The sequence below is a fragment of the Phaenicophaeus curvirostris genome, chromosome 8 (assembly GCF_032191515.1).
Source record: "Phaenicophaeus curvirostris isolate KB17595 chromosome 8, BPBGC_Pcur_1.0, whole genome shotgun sequence".
Taxonomy (NCBI): domain Eukaryota; kingdom Metazoa; phylum Chordata; class Aves; order Cuculiformes; family Cuculidae; genus Phaenicophaeus; species Phaenicophaeus curvirostris.
In genome coordinates, this window is record NC_091399.1 from 22,721,300 (window position 1) to 22,733,999 (window position 12,700).

Sequence of the window (12,700 nt, forward strand, 5' to 3'; positions counted from 1 at the left end):
AGGCGAAAGTCGGATTTATGCCAATAATCTCTTCAAGCGCTAATGTTTATCTAATGGATTCAGCTACCAAGAATTACTGCATCTGCTACAGAAAGCATTGTAATTTGGGATTCACCTGTGCCATTATATCAAAGCTAAAATTATTCCGTGAGACTTTGGAACGCTCCATGTTGGTTGATACTACGTGCTTTTAACTAAAAGCTTCTCCTTTCACTTTACATCAACAGAAGTGGAACAATTAATGCTTCAAAATACAAGAGAGGCTTTTGTTCTTGTTTAAATTTTTGTACCTTAGCTTGAAAGGTATCTTGAGCTCCTTTGAAGTTTTCCTTTAATGCACTGCACCCAAACCACTTCTGTATAAGAGCCTCATTTAACTTTTACATTTTAAAATCTTTCAATGCAAGCCCAAATGTAACAAAAGAAAGTGATAATTGTTGAAACAGGCAGAGTTGTCGAATATTGGAGACGCTGAATCTTATGGAAATCACATCTGGGAAGCATCTTGTGCAGCTCTGGCTCAGGCAGGTCACTTCGCAGGGAATTTGTTTCACACTCTAGACTGTTGTGTTCTTGAATAATTAATCAGGTTTAATAAAGCAGAGAGACCCCAGTTGATGAGAGTTTGCGTGGCCCCTCGCAGAGCCCTGCTCATAGCCAGTTGCATCCCCTCTGCCTGTGCCATTCTTGGGCACGGGCTGCGGTGCCGATTCGCTCTGACAGCAGGGTTAGATTTCCACGGATTTCACTGAGCATTGGATAGGACTCTGTGGTCCTTGATGGAGGAGTGAGTCTTCTCCTCTGCAGTTGGAGAGAACTCCAAGCCAGCCGGTGGGAACAAGAACAAAGGCTGAAATGCTGGTATTGGATTTCAGCGAAGACCGTTAGGAGAGCAGGCAGAAGGGCGAGACACTCGGCACCGAGGAGCGCAGGATTGTTTGCTGTTCATGCCAACACTGCCCCGGCGCTCCCAGGGACCACCTGCTGGTATTCCTGCCCAAGCGGAGTATTTAGTAGAGCCTGCAGAAGCTGTATTTTCATAGTCCTCCTTAATTCCCTGGTTTCCTTGTAGTGTCTGATAGTCGGTGCACGCTGTATTTTGTTTGTCACACTGGAAGTTTTCCGTTTCAGATTTCTGATGGGTGCCTGGCTTTGAGGTGCCGATGCTGTCGTCAGACTCCATCCTGAGAGAGCAAACATCGATATCGTATTGTGGTTCTTGAGCCACGTGCTCATGAGGCCAGTGTTGCTGCTCGGTTTGGTGCTCCTACCGGTGTTGAACTCACGCGCTATTTCAGGCTTTTGCACGTCTAATTCTCATGCACCATACTTTGCTTTTTCTTTCTGAGCTGGGGCGGATGTCCCTTTCTGTAATAATTTAATTAACATTTTGGAATAATGATGCATTAATTAATGCTAGATTACAATGGAAATGCTACAGAATTACACTTTATATCAACATTAATGCAAAATGAGTTCCTCCTGGATAATATTTCTTACAGAGAATACAAAAAGAGATAATACTAATTAGGCCATCAATTTAAATTTTCCATAATTTCAATCCATGTCACTTATCTTTTCTGTAACACAAACCCTTCTGTTCTACCAGACCCTTTTTGCTGCGCTGACACCAGCATCGCAGCTGGACTGGGACTCATTTCCTAACGTGTATTCTTACACGTTTCAGTCCCTTCCTGTCCCGTCGTCCTGGGTCTGGTGCCTGTGTTGGGAGTGGCTGAGCTTTCACAATCAGGGACGGGCTTAACCATGTTCTGACACAGATCTTCTGCGGGCAGAGAGCCTGTTAAAAAAGCACCCTCACCTCTGGAGGCACAGGATTTTGTGTCGGCCCAGCACGTTATTAGGTACAGCACATAGTTCAGGTTATTCTAATTCTTCTTGGCATGGCCCCGTTTTGCTGCCTCAAATGCACCATCTGCAAAGCCTTTTCTCTCTGAGCATCCTTAGTTTAACTGCTGCAGACCAGACTGTGAGACAAATCAGAAACCAGGGGGTTTGTTCCTGAGTAGCTTCAGTCTCACTAGTATATTTCCACTTCCAAGAGTAAAATCGTTTATTTAAACCACGTCTGGTATCGCTTATGCTGTGGTGCTTTCTCCTTTCTATGACCATCACCTGGGTGCGGCCTCTTAGGCAGGCGAGAAAAGAGGATTAAAAAAACGATTATGAAATGCAAAGTGTGAAAAAAGTTTAGCAGAGACAATTCAATTCCAGTGAACATCCAAGCAAGCTCTGCTTTCCTCTCCATCCGCCCTCCTGCCTCGGGCAGTCTGTGCGGAACCCACTGGCTCTCCGGAGGCTGGGGCTCCTCGCTCTGGGGCTCCTCGCTCTGGGGCTCCTCGCTCTGGGGCTCCTCGCTCTGGGGCAGCCGCTCTGCAGTCCCATGGGGGCGCCTTGCGAGGGGCCGGGCTGGACAGCAGGCACTGGTGGAATTCCCGAGGTGTGCAGGGAGTCAGATATGGCTTGAAATTGGAAGGAGGAAGATTCAGATCAGACATTAGGAAGAAACTCTTCATGGTGAGGGTGGGGAGGCCCTGGCCCAGGCTGCCCAGAGCAGCGGTGGCTGCCCCATCCCTGGAGGGGTTCAAGGCCAGGCTGGATGGGGCTTGGAGCCCCTGATCCAGTGGGAGGTGTCCCTGCCCAGGGCAGGGGTGGGGCTGGATGGGCTTTGAGGTCCCTTCCAACCCAAACCATTCCATGATTCCGGAGGAGGCCGTTCTTTTTTTTTAATAGACATTTTGAGTGAAATGTGTGTCAAGTACAGAACAAGGAACTTGTATCCATTTAAAAGACACGAGCCCTAAAATGGGGCTTGTGTGGGATTTGCCCATCCCTGATCTACAGGGTGTTCTGCACCAGAATGAATTTGGCACACTGGAATTGGTTTTGGCACACTGATTGCTCCGGTGAGCACCATCCTGGGCTCTCCCTCCCCTGGTGACGGGCAGTTAATGCAATAGCTCTTCTTCACAGGCTCTGTTTGGGATTTAGAAAAGGTCAGCTGTGTAAATCCGTGTGTTTAGTTTTATGAAACTCCCTCTTCATTTGGGGTTGTTCACCCCAAGTGGCCACCACCGCGCTGGGCTGTTAAAAGAGTGTGCAGGTAGCAGTAATGAAGTGTGCAGACTTTTGGAACTGTGAAGCACGGTTCTTTTTGGGAGGCTCTGTTAGCTGTGGAAGAGACTCTGCTGAGAGCTCCAGGAAGCCCTCACCACTAGATGGACTGAGAACGCAGTGTAGAGGAGACAGTGGGCTAGAAAGAGTGCGAGGACTGCATGGACTGAACGGATCTTGACCTCAGTGTTCTGGAATTAAGAAATAGCAGAAATCTTTTTGGTCTCCAACTTCTCTGGGGACTGGCAAAGAAGGATGTTTGTCAATCAGAGCTCAGCGAGTGCAGGAAAGCAGCCTCGTAGGGGAAACCAACCTTGCACAGCGGAAATCTTCGCCCTGTGCCGATCACGCTGTACTGTCCCATCTCAAACACTATTAATCCATCTCTTACCCAAGCCGTGAAGTAGGTTCAGAAACATGTAAAGAAAAAGAAGATTATTTTTAGATTTTATATGTAGTGTCAACTAGAAACAAATTGGATTAAATATTTTAGTTCAAAAATAGCACTCTCTTACAGACTTTTTGTTCTGCCAGTTTTAAATATGTGTTTTTCTCTGTTTAAGACTGCATATTGCATTTTTTTCTCATTAAGTTATATGGTCTCAAAACGAAGAACTTTAATCTTAATTTTTTAGATGAGCTCAACCCTCCATTGCTAAGAATGGTGTCGTGGAGGTACAAATGCAGTATTTTAGCCGGACAGCTGTCTGACAGTGCTGCGTGTAGCTGCACTACAGATTAATATCTACAGGGGACAGAAATGGGGTCGGATGCCTCCCTTGGAGACGACATCTTTATGGAACATAAAAATTTAAACGTGCAAATGTCGGAGTTAAGTTCAAGTATTTTAGTACCCACATATTTAAGTACTAGGGTTTTTTTTCTGGCACATTTCCTGCCTTAAATCAGACACGGAATACTTGCAAGGTGGTGACTGATAGAGGATTTCAGCAGCTTTTCAATTTTAACTTTACTTTTAAGGCTTTAGCAGGGCATCCTACGTCCATGACAGCACTGATGCATTGGTACCACCTGCCTCTTCCCAGCTGATCCCACCCAGTGACACACGTGTGCATTAACGAATCTGCTAATAACTTCCTCCTGGTTTTCACTTTCATTTGCTTTAGTACTGGTAGCACTGTGCATACAGAACTATGATATACAAAGTATTTCTTGTTTAAATGGATTTTATTGGTGCAACACCTGTTTCTGGTTATGTTGCTCAATGATAGCTCTAGCTTAGAAAGGCTGATTCTAAGAAAAGAAAGCTCAAATTGTACTGGTGACAATACTAAACATCGCTGCTCATCCGTCAGAGCTGTGCTGCATGGATGGGCTGAGTGAACATTTGGAATACATCAGCTCAAAAGCAATGAGTAGAGTCTGTAACAATGGGAGAACGTTGAATAAATTCAAAGAAATCATGATTAGCCCATGGATATTTAGTAAACACTACTTTTCAAAGTTCTTTGCTGTGTATGCTTTGTTCAGCTCTAGTAAGTATCATACAGTATAAATGATGTTTTTCTTTCAGCTCTTAGAACATAAAACAATCTGTGGAAGCTGGCGGAGAGTTCGAGCTCTGCAAGTGTATCTGACTGGTGAATCAACTGAGGTAAGTTGGAGTTTATGTCCCTGAACGTATTGTACAATCAGTGGATAAGGCAGGGTTTAAATATCGATGGAAAACCACAGGGTATTAAGTATCTAGGAATATTTTACATTATGGAGCTGAAGTCTACAACTAAACAAAGAGGTAATGTGAAATACAGCGAAGAAAAGAATCGCTGGGTGGTCTCTGCCACTTGCTGTATCATATGGTGGGAAAGGCCATGAGGAAGATCTTGGGACCAAACCTTGCGCACTGTATATATTAAAACATCTCACTGTTTACCTTCTGCAAAGAGTTCTGTAAGGAACTCCTGGGTTTGTTAACAGAAACTTTATGGAATTATCAGAAGCCCGAAGTCTGGGTTGAAAATGCTTGTGTTAGCCAAACCTTGAGGTGGGACAGATTTTCCAGAGTTACAAAAATATTGGGTTTTTGTGAATCCAAGGAGTGGATACTGTAACTCTGGCTGCCAGGTCCTGCCCTGCCATCCCCTGGGGCCTCCACTGGCCCCACGGATGCCTCGGCCTGTTAAACGGTGAGGTGGGAGGGCTGCGTGTTGTGGTGGCACAGAACACGTCAGACCCACGGGATCTCCTTGTAAATCCCTGGAGCTTCAGAGCAGAACGCGCACGTGTGCCGGCACAGCCGTCCTGCATGTGAGGGGGGAAGCGCTGCAGAACCACACTGCTTCTCCACTAACACAGAGGCAGCGCGGGCAAAACAGAAGCTTCTGCTGATGTCTGAGGGATTTCAGTCGAGCCCCTGAACTATACCCATTAGGCTCTCTCTGCTTTTCAGTCTGCTCAAAATTACCCCTCAGAGCTTAATGAAGAAGCGCTGCAGCCTTAAATGCTGATTGGAGGCAACAGAGAAGGATTGCAGAGAGTGTGCAAGGGAGGGATTCCAGCCTTCTCCATTATTCCTCCTGCTTTGTTTTTGATTAATGGAACCATAAACACCAGTGAGGACTGCTAGGGGCAGCTCAGGAGATGTGGACAGATGCTTGTCTTGTGGGTCTTCAAAGGACATAAACTACCTTAAATATTCTATGATTCTGCAATTTTGGTTGAGGATCGGTGGCCCTGTTCCATTTGCACGGGTGTCCAATTACAACTCAAGTATTTGCTCTTGACAGCAGTTTTAGACTACATAGTTAGATGAAAAATGAACCAAATGCAGTTCATACTTTAATAACAATCAGTCTAAAGAGAATTTCTTGAAGAACAACTTCTGACCCACCAGGATTATTAAACATCCCATAGCATTTTTTGTCAGATTAGTCACAGTGTCTTTTCTGAAACTCAATTTATATTATTACATTCTGCCTCCATAAATCGCCCTACGGTATCAACTGAAGATGGTATTCTCCTGTCACATATTGTTGTAGGAAGTTAAAAAGCTGTCATGTTCCATCTCAGAAATGGATCCACTTTGCTAGAGTGTAATGCACTTCTATTACAAGATTTGGAAGGTTTTGTTCTTTTACAATTCGGTGCATTTGCAAGAGAATCCAGAGTTTTTTCGCTGCATCTTGGTGTCCTCATCTGCATTGATAGATACAGAAATGATAAGTATTAGTATTTACAAAGGCACTGATTTCTGGCGGTTGTCCCCTAGGACTGCCCACAAAAGAAGGAAAGCCATCCATTTCCATTCCTGTATGTGCCAAGTACCTGCGCCAGCAAAGAACCAAGCTTCTCATTTTTCAAAACCTCTCTTTATTTCACCAGCAATGACTACATCCTAGAAGCAGGTCCCAAAAACCATGATAATTTATTTAATACCTTTTATTTCTTGGCAAGTCTTGCTGCTGATGCAATAAATGTCACTCCTTCCTTTTACTCAATATCAAGCAAGCAGATCATTCTCCTTTACATCTCATCTTTTGACTGAGAGGAGAGCCAGTAGCTCTGTCCTCTTGATTATTATCTGTCTCATTATATGTTTGCCAGAATGGGGACATAAACTTAGTGCTCTGTCCAGATTCAAGTGTGAATAATTACATTCTGCCACCTAAATTCCCCATGCCATTTCATTTAGGTTCAGAATATTTCTTTATTCCTGCTCTCAGGCCTGTTCTGGCATCCTCCGAGGTAAGTGGAAAGTTCCATAGACTTTGGTGAAAGAAAATGTCTGTAAACTATGGTGTAATTCTGTTGTGCAATTAAGCAGCTTGAGTTGACATAAGTAGAGGCTGTATCATATTATAAATTGCTTGCACTGTATCTCTTCCTGAGTTTGGAAACCTCTTCACATCTCATCAGTGTTATGTGTATGTTCAAGATATAACGAATGACAATGACCATATTATAGTTGTGTTCTGCTGGAGACACGATACCTGTTGCATTTATGGATATATGTCGTTGATCCTGGTGTCACTGCACGTAATGAAGGTCTCTCTTTTGACTTCAGCGAGGATGTCTCTGATACATTAGGAGCAGTTGGGCATAGTAGCCATCCGAGGCATGGAAATCCTGATCCCTGGCTTTTGTGGGTGCTTGCAGAAGTTAATAGAAATAAACTTGTTGTCCAATAATTGAATTGAAGTCTTCTGAACCTCAGATCGATACCTAAACTGCAATACTCCACGGCACCTCATTAAGGAATGAACACAGATGCAAGGAATTGGTGCTCTGTGATTTTTTAGCAAACTTCGGGATTTGTGCAAAGTAGAGTTTTTCTTTAATGGCATCTCTAGGGCAGAAGGTGCAGGCTTGAACCCTTGGCTCCTGTCTCTAAGTTGTTCCTTGGAGGAGGCAAAGAGAACGTGTCTTGGTGAGCAACTCAAAACCAAGGCAGAACAAATTGTACAGTTAATTCTGACCTGAGCTTTCCTAATGTTTTTGGGGTACTCAGACCCATCTTTAACCAGAACTGGGTTTATTTAGTATTTTAATAAAGTAAGGGTCACCGTCATTAGAAACAGGATGACTGCAGGCAGGAATATGTTTGATACGGTGACTGGATTTGATCATTGTTCTCACGAGCCAGGCCCTGGCCGGGGCAAGGCACAGGCCATCTCTTTATTCCTCCAAAGTCTGTGTCGTGGACTTTTAACCTTGGCCTGAGCTCTTGGCATGGAAATTGCCAGTATCCTAAATATGCAACATTCCCTTTCTTTGGCTTTAGACAAAACCAGGAGCAGGGCTGGTGTAATAGTCAGTGATGACAGCTTCATCCCATCCCTCAGAAAGCAGCAAAGGAATTTTGCAGTGAAGCCAGAGCAGCGGAGAGAATCTCAACAATTTAATTGTGCGATTCTTACTGTGGCAGTGGGAGGTCATTTTAATTCAAGAGCAAAACCAACAGAGTCTCGCAGTATCACACACAGCATTTCTAATGATTTAAAACCCCTCTAAATCAGAAGTGTGCTACCGGTAAGCAGGCTGGGAAAACCCCTCCTGACAAGAAAGATGGGTTTATTTTATTTAATTTTTAGATGTTTCTGCAGCTTGCTAGATTCGTAACCTGGAGCAAGTTTAATTAAACTCAATGAAGCAGTTTAAAGGGAATTAAAAAATTAGCATTAAAAAAAAGTGTTGATTGTTTTCTAATTATGCTGTGGACTTGTAACGGATCCTTGCCTTTTGAGCTCTGGCTAAAGCCACCAATACACACCAGTGTGGACAGGAGACCTGGAGAATTCATGGTTTTCCATTCCTAGTCACTTCTCCAGATAGCTCAGCGCCCTTGATGCATTTCATTGCTTTCTGTCCGCAGTTGGACAAAGTGGATTTTATTTTCTGAAGAAAATTGATGATCTCAAAGGTCTTTTCCAACCTAATGATTCTATGACTCATGATTCTGTGAATAACACATAGAATGACAACAGAGTAGCATACAATGCAGGAAAGTTTGCTATGTGTAGTTTAAAAACCTTTTGGTTTATTCATAGAGAAAGTCCATGTGATATTATTGAAGGGTCCAGATTCAGCCTGCACTGAGGAATAACAGTGAACACGGAGAATAAGAGCTGTGAACGCTGCTCTGAGCCCAGGGATGGTCTCAGTGGGATTTTATTTTGACACTTCTGGGCAGCTTGGCTACGCTACAAATGGCACCCATCGTACCCACCGGGGATGAAGATCCGTGTGTTGCCATCAGTCGTTCCTTCCAAACATTTCCTGCCTCGATGCAGGCAGAGGGCAGTGCAGGTCATGATCTGGCAGTGATTTTCTCTGGTAAAACCGTTCATCTCTTTTGGAGCAGTGAATGGAAGTACTTTCTAGAGTTCCTTCTGAGGTACCAGTGAAGCTTGGAAGGGACAGTGGTGGGATACTTGACTGTCTGGGGTAACAGTCCAGCATCCCAGGACAACATACAGAGAATCATAGAATTATTTAGGTTGGAAAAGATCCCTAAGATCAAGTGCAAATGGAAATCTCATTCTGCCAAGTTCACCACTGAACCATGTTTCTAAGCACCACATCTATGTAGCTTTTGAACCCCTCCAAGGATGGTAACTCCACACCTCCCTGGGCAGCCTCTGCCAGTGCTTGGCAGCCCTTTCAGTGAAGAGTTTTTCCTGACATCTTCCTCTCCATTCTGCTAGATGCAGCTTCTCATGGTTTGGCCTTTCTGACCTGCCCCAGTTCATCTTGTCTAAACTGCCCAGGGATGGTGCGAGAGGTGCAGTTTGTGCTGTAACCATTTACAGTTGGACTTGATGATCTCTAAAGTCTTTTCCAGCCAAGTGATTGTATGATCTCATCCAGAAATTAAAACCCTTTGAAGTTTTGTATTTTCAAATCCACCTGCGTGTCAGTAGGTATCCCCACTGAGCTGATCCCGATGAGTATTTGCTGTGTTACACCAGCTGGGCTCTAAAACAGCAGCTTTCATAGCCAGCTCGAAGGCCCCCTCTCTTCAGGACTACACATTAAATACAGTATTTATTATAACTTTTGAGGCACTCGCTTCTTTGTTTTATTTTAGATGATTTATTCAGTCTTCAAAATCCTTCCATCAAGTTTTTGGCCTGATGACTGTCCAGAGGCCTCTTTAAATTAGAGCAGGTACATTAGGTTCTGCACTCACGAAGTTCTAAATTGTCCCATTGTTCTTCATCACCATTTTAATGGGCGTATTTCTGGTCCTGATGAAGGAAGAGGCTGCTTGGCAAGATGCTGTAAACTAAGCATGAGCTTTGAGGGGGCTTGTTGGTGGAGTTCACTAGAAGTGTAACACATACAGAGACACGGAAATGCTCCTAGCAGTGCGTTTGTACTATGAGAAACTTCCTAATGGCTCACAGAATTGAAGACTACAAACAAAATCTTCTGCATCTCTTGTAGAAAAGCTTTTCACATTTATTTTGCATTTTGGCTTCTTGTCCCTCTCTCGTTCATTACGTGGCCTCTCTCTGTCACACCCCCCTTTATGAGGGCAGTCTCTGTCTTTTTAACCTTTGCATGCTGGGATGTCCTTTCACCCCCATCTTTTTCACTGCTCATATCTAGACATTCCCCCTTTAGAGAGACTAGGGTCGAAACTGCTTAATTGTCCACTAAAAACCAGAAAAACAACACACCACTTGGGGAAATCCAGAGGAAGTGAAGTCCTTGAGCAACTGTAGAAGTTTCAATGACGTGCCTTGCTACAGTTTTTTCTGGTGTAACTTTGGTGTCTTTCAACCACTGCTTTTCTTTTCTAGAATGGTTCAGATCTGGGCACCGAGTCGTGCCCTGTCACTGTGATCGCAGAGTGGCTAACGGTGCGTGGTCTGAGCGCAGCATCATTGTTCCGAAGCAGATCAACTACTGAGCCGATAGGCAGCGGAATGAGAAACTCCTGCTGACAGCAGGGCCTTCTGTTTTAGCTGAGAATAATTCACTGAGTAGATAATTGGTGAATTCCCAATGGGAAAAAACTTGATTCTGTCTGAGCATAGGTTACCAAATGTACCACCATAAAATAATTGATTTTGTGATATATCAAGGAGGGACATAAGTTGAGACTATTGAACTTTTCACTTAGGGCCTCAGGGTGAACTTGAACCAAGCTCCCAAAGGTGAGGGACCAATGCTTGACGCGTGCGGGGTTTTGCACTCTTAACGGCCTCTTTAACTTCCATTTTCTCCTATTAATCTTCTTCCACCACGATCTGGATGTGCACGGAGTCTCATTAAGATGGTTGAGTTGTCATTGGAGATAATCACCAAAGGAATGTGTTATAAAACGAGGAAAAAAGTACGTCTGGAAAGCCTGAATAATTTTTTTATGCTGTTGTTTTAGTGAAGAGGCTTTGGATGCTGATAGGAAAGTTCCTATAGCTATAGGGCACATTTAATTGCATTTTAGAAACTTCTTTTAATCCTGTAATAACAAAAAATTAAATCAGTGCTGACATTTTTTTGTTGCCAGAAGAAGGTAGTAAAAGGGTAAAGAAATAATTGTTAGTTCTGAGAATATAATTAGCAACTTTAATGCTTTAATCTAAAAAATGCATATTTTGAGCCTGGGTGAATGATTAAAGAAAAGATATTGAAAGCCTTTGAAATTTCTAGCTGTTTGTTTTTAATTGTAAATTATGATCACTATAATTAGCTCATTTAGTACATTTATAATGTAAACAAATATGAATATACAGAAGTTCAGTGATATATTTCAGGGCAAATAAGAGCAACATTGTGACCCTGGGCTCTATTTATTAAGCCTTTCTTGTAGTGTTGGCACTACTTGATTCTTTGAGACTTTTTCCCCCCTCCCTTTTTTCCCGAAGATAAAAGAAAGCCGTACGTAATACTTGCAGGTCTCTGCTGAAGTCTTAATGCATCTGGGACTGCACCGAAGAGAATGCAGACACAAATCTGCTCCTTTTGGGGCTCCATTTAACCCTCACTCTGAAGCTTTCCTACAGCTGGAATGTTTATCATATTAAAAAATAAATAGCACATCTTTTCTTAAACAGAAGGTTTTTAACGCGGAACAATTAGATCAACTGAAGGTGGTGTTGAACCCCCAACAAAAGGAGGGTGTGGAGCTGTTTGAATGGGTCCAGAGGAGGCCACAGAGATGATCCGAGGGCTGGAGAGCCTCTGCTGTGGGGACAGGCTGAGAGTTGGGGCTGCTCAGCTTTAAATTGGGAGGGGGAAGATTTAGATTAGACATTAGGAAGAAATTCTTCATGGTGAGGGCAGGGAGGCCCTGGCCCAGGCTGCCCAGAGCAGGGGTGGCTGCCCCATCCCTGGAGGGGTTCAAGGCCAGGCTGGATGGGGCTTGGAGCCCCTGATCCAGTGGGAGGTGTCCCTGCCCAGGGCAGGGGTGGGACTGGATGGGCTTTGAATTCCCTTTCAACCCAAACCATTCCATGATTCTGTGAGAGATGTTTCAGGCCAACTTGCCTATTTCCTAAAGAAATGCCGTGTCTGATGCCTTCTCTCCTATTTCCTGGTGATGCCCCTCATGGAGCATCCTGGGACTGGATTCTGGAATGTGGTCCATGTGCTGCCCTCCCCATCACTCAGGATCACGAACAGGAGCTGCCTGGCGAAGGCTCCTGGCATGCGAATGGAAACTCTTAATGAGTAACAGGATGTCTTCCCCCCACCATGTTAAAAGATTAAAATTTGAGGTTTAGTCTCACCATTATTTCTATAAAGAAGGCATCTTTTGTTACGTTTGCAGCGCTCAGTTATCACGCGGCGACACACTGCACCCAGTCCTGATAAGTCAGGGGAAGTTATGATTAGTTAAGCTCCTTATGAATAGAGAAGGCTTCCCTGAAGGTTGTAACCAGCCTTTAACTGGAGATTTGAAATCACTGTTGAAGTGTTTAGACGAGGCTGCCTTTGTGTACACTAAACAGTTTAAAGTTACTTTTTAATCCAGTGGCGCCTGGTTTATGGTGCGCACTTGCTCCGGATTGAATCTTGCTCTGTTCCTCACTGCCAGCTGCCTTCTTGGGGTCCCCCGCTAACTGTTAGTTTATCTCAGAGAGATGAATTGTCAGTA

General features: G+C 44.0%; 1 long non-coding RNA gene across 1 annotated transcript in view; it reads left to right on the forward strand.

The window, feature by feature from the left end:
* LOC138723612 (uncharacterized) overlaps positions 1-12,700 on the forward strand; it is a 38,327-nt gene that overhangs the window by 23,224 nt on the left and 2,403 nt on the right. Inside the window, exon 2 of the long non-coding RNA XR_011337901.1 lies at positions 4,670-4,750. This is a non-coding gene — a long non-coding RNA (uncharacterized lncRNA). The remainder of the gene's footprint in view (positions 1-4,669; positions 4,751-12,700) is intronic.